At 36.0% G+C, this 15204-nt stretch overlaps 2 pseudogenes; one reads left to right on the plus strand and one right to left on the minus strand.

The window, feature by feature from the left end:
* Window positions 1–527: 527 nt before the first annotated feature.
* On the minus strand, window positions 528–4583 carry LOC132167126 (pentatricopeptide repeat-containing protein At5g56310-like; annotated as a pseudogene).
* Window positions 4584–5214: 631 nt separating this feature from the next.
* Window positions 5215–14717, plus strand: LOC132167884 (nucleolar complex-associated protein 3-like; annotated as a pseudogene).
* Window positions 14718–15204: the final 487 nt, after the last annotated feature.

Genomic DNA, 15204 nt, shown 5'->3' on the forward strand with positions numbered 1-15204 from the left:
TAAATTAAATAAAAAGGCGGAGTTGTGGAAGAGTAGAGGGGGCAAGTCTCGTGAAAAAGATTTAAGATGTGCCACTCTGAAACAAGTTCCCACCATGCTTCTCTCTCTTTCTCCTTTAATCTCTTTTCTTCTCCTGTGCATGGGCAAAAAAGTACCACTTCTTAACGTTACTAGACTTCGGCATTGCTTTAATTGGGTTGTTGGTGATTGTTCTATTAGTTGTGAATAAGTGATTGAAGCAAAAACTTCATCATAGTTTTAGCTTTAGTTTAAATCTTGGGAGGTGGAAGAAAGCTCAAGAATGGCCGAGCTAGTTTGGCAATTGGGGAAAAGAAGGCTCAATGTTGAGCGCCTATATTACATAATAATCATGAGTGCACAAAAAAAAAAAAAAAAACATATTCATGGCTATTTATGTAGGCGGGGGGCTGTTTGCTATAGATCCTAAAATCAGGGGTTGAAGCACAGATTTCGCACGAGAAAGACTTCACTGGTTAAAAACCTAGTTTTCATCTTGGACTACAAGAAGCATCAACCTCTATGTTTATTCTCTAACATAAAGATAGGGATTAAATGATGCAGCTTAAGTAATATGACACATTTAGTGCATGACTTTTGCAAAAACATTGCAAGCACTCCTAGCTATCTTGTTGAAGAATCTGGTGTAGTAAACATGCAAATAACAAAACTCACTTGGCAACTTTCTCTGGTGTGACATATAACAGCCTGACAATAATCAGAACTTAGTTCTCTCAGAATCTCATGTTGTTCTGCCCACTCCATATTGGCACTTAAGTAAGCAGCAGGTTTGTTTGCCTATAATTCAACAAAAAAGCAAACATAAATGTTTTTTGTTAAATAAGCAGACCATAAATGCTCCAGATGAAAGTAAAGGCTGTAAAAGTCAGCAATACAGCAAACATAACCTGTGATAGATGCATTATCTGATCTTGGATAAGTGACACGTGGGGAGAAATTACAAACATTATACCTGGACAAATAAGAGCACTAGAGCAGAGAGCTGCAAGATAACAAAATTCAAAAGTGTCAACTCCTATAATGTAAACCACAGACAATTTAATTTCTTGATATTACAAACATAAAAAAATGGAAAACTTCACTTACTATCCTGATCTTTCATCACCTTTATAATTATAACCTTAAACTTTAAAAGTGTCAATTTAGGATAACCATCTATCAGAAGTTTGCAATTTCAATCCTCCCGTTAAAATTCAGCATTAAATCAAACAGTTAATGAGTAAAATTCCCAAAATTCCCTTAAGATATTTATAAATTATAAAAATAGCTTGAATTTGGACATGGATATTTTGGGAATTTCACTTTTTTCTTTAGGATTTAACACTGAATTTGGATGGGAGGGTTGATATTGCATACTTCTAAAAAATGGTTATCTTAAATTGACGCTTTTTTTAGCTTTAAGAGTATGATTGCAAAAGTAATAAAAGATTAAGGGTGGTAATTGAAGTTTTTCCAAAACAAATAAAGAAACTAAAAATCTTGCACCTAAGAAAAGGAAAAAAAGGATTCCCACAAAATCAATGATGTAATTGACCATACATGAGTAAACCATACACTATGAATAACTGAAAACTTCGATGGCAAAACCATAAAACATGTTCTGATAATGAAACTAGTAGTCAGTGTATTAATTAAAAATCATAACTCATAAGAGCTTTTCAAAAAAAAATATACCTGATATGTAACTCTTTACCCCTCAAGTTGGTATTAAAACAAAAACATCATAACCCCACTCATTGTAGCATTAATGACCTATCTTTGGTTGGGGCGAAATGAGTGGTTCCCAAATACTTTCTTGTTATTGGCCTGAAAGTGGAAGTAGGCAAACAACAATCAGGATGACATCTATGAAAATAAGAAACTTGACAATAATTCAGATGAGCACCTCCAGCTCCTTTGTCCAAGGGAAGTTCCCACTACTATACTTTTAGTCATTAGAACCTTCAATATAATTAAATTCAACATACTTAGGGATGTATGGTTCCCTCTCCATAGGGCCAGAAGAAATACCAAACCTATCTACAGAAGAGAATGAAACTGATGATGAATTCCACCCTTCATACCCTCCTGTCTCATTTGGTAGATTAACTTGGGCATCACATCTCATTGAAGTCCTCAATGTTGCTGCTTCAGGTGTTTCATATTGAAAAGACCTGGTTAGCTACCGTGGATGCAGAATAGTGTGATCTTTGTCTTACTCATAGACTGAATTGGCACAGAGATACCCATCAAGCAGCTGAATTTGCTTATTCAGCTGTAATTTATATAAACATATGGTGCAGGATGATGAAAAATGTCACTTCAACATATCACCAAGGAAGCAGGGGAATACAAGGACTTGCCTTGCATCCTATTATTTTAATTACCAATAATCTCCGCATGAGCAAGACCCGTCTTTAAGTTGATGGAATCGATTTACATCTCTCGCAATTATCTCCCGTCCATAAATTTTTTAGTTGAACTTGGTGGCTGTGTGACAATCCCACAAATTCGAAGGTTTTTTGGTCACACGGAGAACTACTCTAGGACTAGCATTTAAAAGCCCAAATGCAATGGCTAGCTTTTTGCTGCAGATGAGGTTATATTCTTTCTCCTCTTGGCTAACATCATGCAAAACAAAAGTAGTATCAGGTATGTAACCAGCCGCCTTAAATCCTCTTAGGCAATGCCTCTAAAAACAAATAAATTTCGTTTACTTGAGCGTGAGATGTATCTCTACCAATAAACAAATGGGCTTTCCCATTTAACCTAAATCCAACTGCATCCAGGACTTTTCTTAATGCCTCGACATTTTAGAAGCGCTCTCAAATTGTCCACCTCCTTCCACATGCCGACCTCAGCATACATATTTGAAAGCAGGACATAATTCCCACTATTTTCCGGTTCCAAGACAAACAACTTTCTAGCAGCAATTTCTGCAATTTCCAAATTGCGGTGGCTTTGACAAGCAAACAACAATGCACCCCATACGCTTGGTCCTGCTTGCATTGGCATTTTATCAATAAGCTCTTTTGCTTCCACCAAGCGCCCGGCACGACCCAGAAGATCAACAATGCAAGCATAATGTTCAACTCTTGGCTCAACAGAGTATAATGTGTTCATACAATTGAAGTAATTTAAGCCAACATCAACGAGACCTGAATGGTTGCATCCAGATAATATCCCTATAAATGTGATGTTATCAGGCTGAATGCCCGCTCTGATCATTTCCTCAAAAGTCCATACACATTCCATTCCACATCCATGAGAGGTGTAAGCAGTTATCATGGTATTCCAAGCAACCAAATTCTTTTCACGTTGACCTATCCTATCAAAACATTGACGAGCATCAGCAAGGCTTCCACATTTAGCATACATTCCAACAAGTGCTGTCTGTACAGAGGCATTCGAACCCAAACCAAGCCCATTGGCAAAGTCATGAATCCGTCTCCCTTGCTCAAGAGCAGCTGAATATGCACACGCAGGAAGCACACTCATTATTGTTACCCAATTAGGCTTTACCTCCGAATCTTCTTTCAACATCTCAAACACACGCAACGCCTGGTCAGCCAACCCGTTCTGAGCATACCCTGATATCATAGCAGTCCAAGAAACAATATTTCTACACGGCATTGTCCTAAACAAATCCTCAGCAACATAAATTTCCCCCTCCCTCATATACCCCGCAATTAAAGCATTCCAGGACGAAATATCTCTCACAGTCATTTTATCAAACAACTTGCGGGCATCTGCGAATTCACCACATTTCACATACATATCAATCAAAGAAGTCCCAACATACATATCAAACTCCAACCCAATTCTCAAACTCTGCCCATGAACACATTTTCCCATCCAACGACTCGACAACTCGGCGCAAGACTTGAGCACAAAGGGGAACGTAAAGTTATCACCCTAAACTCCCAGAGAGTGCATTCGAAAGTAAATCCCAATGGTTATCTCGAAACACCCATACCGAGCACAAGCCCGAAGTATCGAATTATATAAAAGAGCAGTTGGGCTACTGATCATGTGAAATACAGCCATGGCCGAGTTAAGATTGCCAGAGCTCGCATACATTGCGACCATCTTGGCGGCGAGGAAGGCATTGGGTTCGACCCCACGAAGGGCCATGTGGGCATGCACTTGTTGGCCCAGTTTTAAGAGGTTGTGGCCAGTCAAGAACTGGAAAATGGGTGCATAGGATAGGATGTGAGGCCGGACATGGTTGAGTAATGGCTCCAAGAGGGTACATAAGGCTGTTCGAGTGAGGGTCTTGGAGTAGAGCATTCGATCGGTGGAGGTCGGAGAGAAGCAATTTGCTACAAACACAACACGAACAATTATACCACTACCACTTTTTCAAATATATTGCAAGCTTTTCCTAACACTCTGTTGGGTCATGGATCAGCCATACTAAGCCCAACAAAACAATTATTTGGCCCACAAAACCTCTATGGCCTCGGTTGTGGGTCTTTGGCGACTCATGAGCCGTGAGTTTGTGGCCATGGAGGTTGGTCTTCCATGGCCGGGCACTCGCCAATGCCATGGCTGTGGAGGTTGACTAAGCATGGGTATGGATTTTTTTTTTTTTTTTGTTTAATTTTTTTATTTGAGGGCTATAATTGTATTTTGCGTTTGTTTCTATTATTTATTTGATGAAAAACCTAATAGAGGTCTTGATTTACAAATGTTCAAAGCACATGTCTTAAATTCATCAAATTGGAAATTGGGTTCTCAAAATTCAAAACATGATGGCACAATTGGTGCGACATATTTTCCCTTTATTTTTTTAATCATTTATTATTATCATTTTTCATGAGTTATGTTGGTTCTGTTCTTTTCAGTTGGCTTTTGTTTCTCCATGGTTGTGGAATATAAGAACTGATCTGAATGTATAGATTCTTAAAAGAATGATTAATATTAGACGGGTGGCCGGGTTACTTGATGATATTAAGGTTTATTGGTTCTTTAAAGTTTGATTCATTGGACAAGATTTCTGGTGAGAAATAGTACTTAAAACAACTACTGCTGCATAAACAGGCAACTGAATAATTTTTGTGCGTGTATGTGGTCTAAAGAAACAAAGAAATTAAAGTTAAAATGTTATTAATGAAATTGAATTTTGTTAAACTTTTTTTGGTGAATAATAACTTATTGAAAAGTACACGAAAAATATACAATAGACGCAATTTAATGGTTTCTCATTCTCAATTTGAACTTGCTAATGGATTTGTCTACTACTTGGACAGGAAACACTGCTGTGCAACAATAAGTCTCTTTTTACCAATTAGGGAAAACATGGTGGTGAAGCTACTGTGAAGGCTGTAAGGTTGATTGCAGATCATGTGAAAGCTAATAATTGCCAGTTGCATCCTGATTTTGTTGAGGTACAAGTTTTTTTTTTTTTAGTTTTAAATTGATTTGTAACTGATGCTTGTACTTGAGTCAATCCTTTGTTTAGCTGATTTGAATTGGTTTTGCATTCACTGGATGTGAATTACTTGGGAAAGAAACTCTGGTTCATGCTCCGAATCGAGCTTTCTTTTCGGCTGTTGTATAGACAGATTATAGCTGCAAAGAGGTTTCCCTACATATACAATCAAAAGCTATACAAAATAGACTTATAACTGTTCGTACCTTTGGCTAATCTTCACTTAGAATCAATAATCAGCTATTAAGAAAGCATATTCTTGGTTTATAGAGTAGCTTATTCTTTTAAAGTCTTGGGTTGTATAGCTTCATTGAGATTTTTCTGCTCTTTGCTATTTATACTTTTATGTATTCATCACTGTTGATCTTTTGGTTTCTTATTGATCTTGTGCATTGACTGAGCTGACGACCAGACGCACCTAGCATGTTTGGAAAGTGAGTTGGTTGCATACCAAATTAAGTTTTCTGCTTGGAAAAAGTTTTTATATTCGCACTCCAATTTAACCGATGTAATTTGGAATAAATGCCCCGTCCTTCGAATAATGACTAATGACATGTATTCATTAGTTATTATTTTACATAATTTCGTAATCTGAAGTCAAGTTCTCTTGCATCTACCCAATGTAAATGCAAATAAGCTTTCTTAAAATGTTAGGTATCTTTCAAATAAGTTTTTCAGGATGCTAAGAATTATCTTGGATTTTGGTTTGTGGTTGGTTTTTCATGATCCGGCAAAGTTTTATATGCAAAGTGATCGAAGCCAAGGAAACATGCGAGCACAAGAAATTTATGTCTTTCTTATCGCTTGGTTTCTCTTTCTACTCCGAGTTTTTCTTGATTTTTCTTTTCAGTTATTTTAGTTCTTTCTTTCTTTTTTCCTTCTTTTTTTTTAGTTATTTCTTTTGAAAGAGAAATATGAGCAGTACATTACTGTATTTTTGATGCATGATTGTAAAAAGCTTGGTGTGTCCTAGGGGAGCTTGTAAACAGCTTACCATGGTTTCTGTCTCTAAAATATTTTCTCCATTGAAATCCCTTAAATATACCAAATTTGCTCAAAATTTTTGACTCATAGTACTGGATGCAAATATGCCAAGCAGTTTTTGAACCAATTATGTTCTAAAATTTTAATCTTTCGTACTAGGAAAACCCAGTCCTTTATATTCATCAGTCTAAAGCTTATATAGTAGTTGTCAATGTAAAAGTTGTGCTATGATGTGCAAAAGGACTTGCCAATGCTCTTTGGACAAAATGCTAGCTCCTTCCATAAAACAAGGGGTTGGGGTATCATAGGTTCAATCCCATATAAGTGTATGAGTGTCTACCTATTGAAGAAAAAAAAATGGATGTACAAAAAGTCTTGGACAAAGTAACTCCATCTACTCCTAACAGGATGATGCGTCTTGTGGAACAAATTTGTGTGTGTGTGGTGACACTGGGTTTAGATGGTCAAGTTGAAAATCCCCGATACATACATTCATAAGAATCATAACATGTGCCAGGTTCCAATCGAACTTCTTAAAGTGATATGGTTGTGGAAGTGATTATTAAGGTAGTAGGATTAAGATGATTGGGAAAGAAATGAAAGAACCTGAACCAAACTAGGGGCATTACTGTAATTACGATTGTGAATGTCTACAATGACGAAAATATTCTTATTCCATATAATCATTCGCACCATATCTTGCAATGGAAGAAAATCTTTATGATTTTTTGACAACTTATTAAAAATATATGTTAACTGGAAGTCAAGATAAAGATATGTAAGAGGGTAAATTGGTTTTGGACTCCTTTTCTCAACATTTATTTAGAGAAGTGTTTGCGAAATAAGTTTCCTGCATATTAGTATCCCAATATGCTATAAATAATTGAAGTAGGATGTAAATCTAGAACCAAGCTGTATATTAAAAAATTATTCTGCTTTGGATTACTTTCTTGCGTAACTTTTATCTCTGGTCGTTACTGTTTTAACTACTTTCTCAGGTTTTCTTGTCCTTGTCGTTTGATGATGATCTTGGGAGGCCTGAAAAACCAAATGAGGATAATAATAGAGTGAAAAACAAGAAAAATAGAAAAAGAAAGAATCTTGAGGAGCCAAGTCAATTGCAAGAAAGTGACAAAAAGAAAAGTAGGAAACAGTTGATGACAAAGATGAGAGGGGAGGTATTCCTTTATCCATAAGAAACATTACCTTCTTAATTTTTGTTCTTTCTGATTTAATTGTTCATTGTCATGCTTTATACAGGTTACTGCTGATTATAAGGCAGTTTCTTTTACCCCAGATGTGATGGAGCGGAGAAGGATGCAATCAGAGACTTTCTGCTGTATTTGAGACACATTTTCGCATTTTGAAACATTCCATTCAGCAAACGGTTGCCAGGTGTGTTCCAATGTTATTACTAGAAATAGTGGAGCTTAATATGAATTCCCTAATCCAATATGGTCTGTCAATAAGAAGCTAGTTAGTTCATGTGCATAAATTGGAGCAAGTGGGAGTTGATCCACTCTCGATTGGGCTCAGAGTCTCAGAGTGGTTTTTAGGTCAACACTCCTGAATCCAATTGATGGGATTCAACTCTGCCTTATGCTTGCGAGTCAAGGCAACTGACCACCTGTCCAATTGTTTTGGTTATTATTTGTTGCATGTTTATATCTCAGAAATAGTTTATTTGCAATGGCTTTCATGTACACATCTTTTACATGTAATTGAATGCAAATGCACATAATATCGTGCTTGGGGATGCTCTTGATTCTTAAGTACACTGGAAATTGATGCTTAGGCCTGCTGTTGTCACTTTGGGTATAATTAGGTTTACATTTTTGTTGGTCCTGCTGGATTGTATGCTACTTTATGGTTATGTATGATATAGTCATAACTATGGTTTGTCAAAAAGAAGTTGTACTGTAGAAAGAGAAATGCTAGGGGTACTAAATCTTTTACTAACAGAGGCTTACTAACGTGATGTGTAACTCATTCATTGGTACTCGTTACATTTTTCTTAATTAATTATTTTGTTTTTTTCCAATGAATGAGCTACACATCATGTTAGTAAAAAATTTAGTACCTCTAGCATTTCTCTTCTAAAAAACCCAATAGAAAGAAATTTTTTGTTGGTTTGGTTTTATTGAGTTTTGTATACTAATGCTTTGGCTCATGGTTAGGGATTTGGCATCATTATTTTTAGGGGAAAGTCCACATATCTTCCTCAAACTACCAAAAATTGTCAATGTTTCCTCAAATGGTGAAACTACCATAAAATAAAAACAAAAAATGCTAAAACTTCTAGAAAATCCCTAAAACTAAAATATATATATAATCCAAGGGTTGGCCAAAAAAAAAAAAAAAAAAATTGTTTTGAAAAAAAATATATATCTTTTTGTTAGTCTTGGGGGGGGAGGGGGACATTAATAATGTTTTGGTAGTTTGGGGAGAACATTATCACAATTGAAAGTTTGTGGGAGACATTGTCAATTGGGTAGTAGTTTGAAAGAGGTACGTGGACTTACCCTTATTTTTAAGTTGTTTCTGGCTTGGATGAAGAGCAATCTGAGCCTGGATTTCAAACCACTTTTGTCCCAAACAAAGCCTGTTCTTATTATCATGCAATCAAAACCTGATTTGTTTGATATCATATTACTAATAGTGGGCAAGTCTGAATTTTCATTTTCCTTATACTGAGCTTTTGTATTACTGCTACTGATTTAGTTAATTCTTCATGTATTCTGTGGTATTGGTTTCTTAGTTGACATCTTCCAAATTGTTTTATCAATAGGTAATTTTATGTTTTCTCTGTTACAGTCTTCCCAACTTCTTTACCTATAGGCAATTTGATGATTTGTTTGTTTGATTTTTTTGACAACATAGACTTTCTTGTTGCTATATATGAATTCATTAGATTATGTGTTCTATGTGAGAGCACCTAGGTTTGAAAATATTGGAGTTAGGACCCTGGTTCAATAGAGTGATTAATAATTTGGAAATAATGTCTGGAAGAGTGCTCAATTTCATTAAATTTGGATATGCAATGAATTGAGTCCTCATTTATACTCGATTGACCTGAGCCATAAGTTTTTTTTTTTTTTTTTTTTCTAGTGTTTTTGTTTTCCTTAAAGGTTAATGTTCAGACAGATTTTTTTGGTTAAAGTTCGTATTGCATTTTATATGAATTAGACTAGCTAATATTCTCTCTTATTTTCTTCCTAAGCCATGGAGAAAATGGCAATCCAGTTTCTGGTGAATCTGGGTCCCACCCGCTGCTCGCACCATGTCTGAAAGGATTAGGAAAATTCTCGCATCAAATTGACTTAGACTTCATGGGCGATCTTATGAATTATCTAAAAAAAGCTTGCTTCTGGTGGTAGCAACCCTGGCAATTGTCAGAAAAATTTTAATTGCTTTACAGTATCTGAGGGCCTCCAATGCTGCATCGTTGCCTTTAAAGTGATGAAGAGCAATCTCGACGCCTTGAATGTTGATTTACAGGACTTTTTTGTTCAGCTTTACAATCTTATACTTGATTACAAGCCTGGAAGGTTAGTAGCAATCATGCCAACTCCATAGTGTTGCTTTGGATGCACATACTCTATACTGCTTGCTTTAAGAAAATGTTCTCTTTTTAAATAAAAACTTAAATGCTTAGCTGCGAAAGCTTTGTGATATGATCCTGCTTTAACGTATTACAATCTCTTTCTTGAGTTCTCAGCCCATATATTTTTTTAATCGGGCTTTTGTTTTAAATTCTTGAGAGATGTTTTTACACCTACTTATCTGAATAGCATTTAGTTCACTTTTCTGCACTATTGGTGAAAGAAATAATACATATTTCCCCCTCCCCCGTGTCAATTACTTATAAAGAGTAATGTTAAAAACTACACTTTGATTCCATAACTATCTCACAATGTTGATGTAGCAGTCCCAACCAACCTTTTAAGTTTTTTATTTTTATTTTTAATAAGGACAGATTCAAGGGTTAGTTGAAACTGCTACAGTAGCATTGTGGGATAAAAATGCAGTTTCTAACATTACTTAAAAAAAAAAAAAAAAAAAACAGATCTATGACACCTATACATTCATGTGTACCATAGTATTGAAAAATGGAAACTGTCTTTTCTTTTTTTAAAGATTAATTGCAGCTATCAGCCCTAAGTTAAAAGGGTCATATGCAATGTTCCCTAAGCTATAAATTTTGCAATTAATTCCTTACTTTGAGATTTGTTTATAATATCTATGCCATTGTGCAAATCAGTGGGTTGAGGTGAGGTGAGGTCTTGTTTCTTTTCTTCTTCTTCATCATCATCATCATCATATTCTTCTATATATATATATTTTATAACTAAATCAATTTCATTAAAAAGTGCAGAGGGTCGCAACTCATGTACAGAGAGAGTATACATGATAGATCTTAGAAGGGAGAAAAAGAAACAAAAGTACAAAATTTTCATAAAACTAAAAAAGTGAAGAGTATTATATACTACCATCCATGCATAAATAGATCTAAACATGATGGATTTTAATTCTACCACGGAAATCTCACGATCTCTAAAGCTTCTTGTGTATCTCCAAATGCACCACATTAAGCACAAATGAGCCATCTTCCAAACTTTAATATTTTACGCCTTCCCACATGTTCTCTCCAACTATCCAACAATTACCTTTCTTGGCATAATCCACTCTACACCAAAGAATAGCACAACCCATAACTCTCATGCCACCTTACAATGAAAAAGATCTATGGATTTTCCTTTTCTCTTACACATACAACACTAGTCTACCACTATGACTTTCATCTTCCTCAAGTTATTCAAAGTTAAGATCCTCCCTAGATATGTAGTCCATAAAAAAAATGCCTCTCAAATGAGCCTTACCTTTCCAAATACTCTTCCAAGGAAATGGGAAGCCTACAAGAATGGATAGCGCATGATAACTTTATACTTCCACCATTTGGAGGGGGTCCAACATATTTTATTCTTTGTCCCTTGTCGTAGCCTGATAAAGAACAAAAGACCAAAGAAATAAGTTACCAAATTCACCTTCAAATTTTGCACGGGTTTGGTAAATGATATATTCCATTGAGCCAAACCTCGTACATCATCCACATCTCTGAAGGGAACGAATTTTGATTAAATTTATCTTCGACCCTGAAATTGCTTCAAATGATAAGAAAAGGCAACTCAAGTGACAGAGATGTTCATGATTTGCCTCACAAAAGATCAAGGTATCATTCGCAAACAAAAGATGAGATACTAGAAGTTTTGCATTAGTCCTCTACCCCACTGAAAACCTTGATGAAAGCCCCCTTTCCACGGTGATTGACATTCTACTCAAAATCCTCAATAACAATCACAAACAATAGCGGAGATAAAAGGATCCTGTCTCAATCCACAAAAACTTTGAAAAAGCCCAAAAGGAGATCCATTAACTAGAATTGAGACCACACTGTAGAAATACAATGAGCTATCCATGCTATCCATTTCTCCCCAAAGCCATATCTCTTCAACAAATACAACAAGAATTTCCAATGCACATAATCGTAGGCCTTCTCTAGGTCCAATTTACACAGAACACCAGGTTTCTTTGATCTACTTTGACCATCAAGACATTCATTTAGCTATCAAAATGGAGTCTAAAATTTGTCTCCCCCAAATAAATGCATTTTGCGACCTGGATATAATCTTCTCCAACATCGTTTTCAACCTATTCACAAGGACCTTAGAGATTAGTTTATAAATACCACCCACTGGACTAATAGGATGAAAATATTTAATACCCATGGCACCTGGTTTTGTGGGGATAACAGAAACAAAAGTTGCATTCAAGCTCTTTTCAAAATCCCCTTGGGGATGAAACTCCTTGAAAACATCCATAATATCATTTTTAATGACCTCCTAACAAGTCTGAAAAAATGCCATAGAAAATTCACCAGGGCTTGGACTTGGAGCCTTATCACACCATTCAATGCTCTCACCACCTTAAAAGCCTCTCTCTCAAAATCTCTCTCCAACCAAGAACCCTCATCAACTCCAATGGAAGCAACAGAAAGCCCAACCAGTTTTGGCCTCCAACTGATTGTTTTGAATATAGCTGATTGTAAAAATTCACAATATGCTCCCTTATTTCTATAGAGTCGGGGGACAAAGTTCCATTAACAACTAAAAAATCGACGATATTGTTTCTTCTAATGGAATTTGCCACACTGTAGAAGAATTAAGTGTTCTTATCTTCCTCGCACAACCATAGAGCCCTTGACTTCTGCTGCAAACTCATTTCTTCTAAAGAATAAACCTCTCTGAACCCGTTAACATTCCTTTCTCAATCTTTCAGCTCCAGATAAGGGTCTTCCTTCTGCAATAATATCAAGATTGCGGATACCATCCAAAAGATAATTTTTCTGCTTTCCAACGTTGCCAAAAACATCTTCATTTCATTTTTTCAGATCCGTTTTCAAAGCACTAAACTTGTTTCTCAACTTATTTGCCAGAATAAAACTAGGAGAACCTTGAAAAGAATAAGCCATCCACCACTTTTTCACCTGTTCCACAAAACCCTCTGACGACAACCACATATTTTCAAACTTAAAATACCTACTGCTCCTTACTGCAACACCACAATCAAGCACCACAGGGAAATGGTCCAATAAAAGTCTAGGAAATCATCTCTGACAAACATCAGGAAAGTGAGCATCCCAATCAGGCAATAGCAAAAACCTATCAATTCCTCTTTTACTTTTAATTATTATTGTATTATTATTGTAATTTTTTTAGTTGGGGGGAAGGAATACTCTTCTTTGAATGGGTAAGTTAGTTCGTGTGCTTTCTCTCATTCTTCTAGTTCCAATTTCTCATTCCTCTCTCTCTCTCTCTCTCAATAGCGGCCTCATGCAAGGGAGGTGCGCTGTACTAATGTATTTTTTTTTTCATTTCATTTTGTAATTTTTATTGTTCGTGGATCAGAGATCTGGGTGGGGTGTTAGCTGAAGCTCTTAAGACGATGTTGTGTGAAGATAGACAGCATGACATGCTAAAGGCTGCTGCATTTGTAAAACGTTTGGCCACATTTTCATTGTGCTTTGGATCTGCAGAGGCCATGGCTGGTATGTTGTTTACATCAGTTACCCAATTCATTATCAAATACCTTGTGCTATTCTTCTGTATTGCTAACTGATTCTGCTTTGAAACTTTGCAGCATTGGTTACATCGAAGCATCTTCTTCAGAAGAATGTGAAATGCCGGAATCTCTTGGAAAATGATGCTGGGGGTGGTTCGGTTTCAGGTACCATTGCGGTAAGTTCTTGCCTACTCATGCTTAGATAGAAGATACAAATTTCGTGTTTGTTAATTCAGAACCTTTGCTTCATGTTTAGTGTTTTTTTTTTTTTTTTTCATTTGCTACATCTACTTTATCTGTTGACTGACTTATATGGACTACTTGTGCCTGCTCAAGAATTGTTGCAGACTTCCATGTTATGGTGGCAAAAGTACCGTTTTGCATGTAGGGGTCGTGTTAGTTTTCCCTTTGACATATCAATAACCAAAATCTGAAATTTCCTCTCTTTTCTATCTATATTTAATGTGCAGAAATATCAGCCATATGCCTCAGACCCCAATTTAAGTGGTGCTCTTGCTTCAGTCCTTTGGGAACTCGATCTTCTCTCTAAGCATTATCACCCCGCTGTCTCGACACTGGCTTCAAGCATTTCAAGCATGACCAGTGCTAACAACCAAGTTTTTCTCTCCATTGTTTCTCCTCAACAAGCTTTTCTGGATTTGTCACTTGAAAGAGAGTCCTTCACCCCGCAGAGTCACAGCATGAAACTGAATAACAAGAGGAAAAGAGGAAGTGGGTCTTCCACATCAGCCATTACCGACCCTGCTCCGGATACAGATCCAATCGATGAAGATAAGGTGAGGAAGAAACTCTCTACACATTTCATGCTTCTTCGTGACATTAAGGAGAATGAAAGATTGAGGGCTGAGTTAGATCGTACTACATCATACCTACAGCTATATGAAGAACATAAGCAGCAAAAGAAAAAATCTAGGAAAAAAACAATACAAGTCTGAAAAACTGTTGGCCATTTTGTAATATTTGTGGCCTCCAAAAATTTTGGGAACTTCTGTAATTTATATTTTGCTATTTTACGTCGCCTTTTTTTTTTTTTTGGATCCCCTTTCCCTATTTGCGAGTTCTTACAGTTGTTATTTTTATAGTTTAGCAGGCAGAACTTATATTCGTTGTTGTTATATCACAAGTTTTTTTCTTTTGTATTTTTTTTTTTTTTTTAATAGTTACTAAAAAATCTGATACTGGAGGTTGAAATCGGAAAATGGCAAACCTGTGACCATTTATACCTTCGCAAGACAAACTTTTCTCATTATATGTACTTTTGTGAGGTACATATGGAAATTGTATCAGCTTATTTTATTTATTTATTTTTACATTTATAACTATGTGAACCTTAGTGCTTAGAGGAAATTAGTGAATAGAAAGTTGTTCAAAATAAGCCGAGCTTGAGCGAGCTACCCATGTTTGGGTTCGGCTCGTTTAAATTTTATTCGAGCCGAGCTTAAGGACGAACCGAAAAATCAAGCTTGAGCTCATAATAAGTTGAGCTAGCTCGCAAGCTAACTCGTATATTTAATTTTATTTAATTTTTTTTTATTATAAATTTAAACTTCAAGTACTCTTAAACGGTTCAAGAAGCCTGTTTGCATATGAGCATTTACTTAGCCTAGCTAGCAAAGTATGGAGCCTAA

The sequence above is a fragment of the Corylus avellana genome, chromosome ca1 (genome assembly GCF_901000735.1).
Source record: "Corylus avellana chromosome ca1, CavTom2PMs-1.0".
Taxonomy (NCBI): Eukaryota; Viridiplantae; Streptophyta; class Magnoliopsida; order Fagales; family Betulaceae; genus Corylus; species Corylus avellana.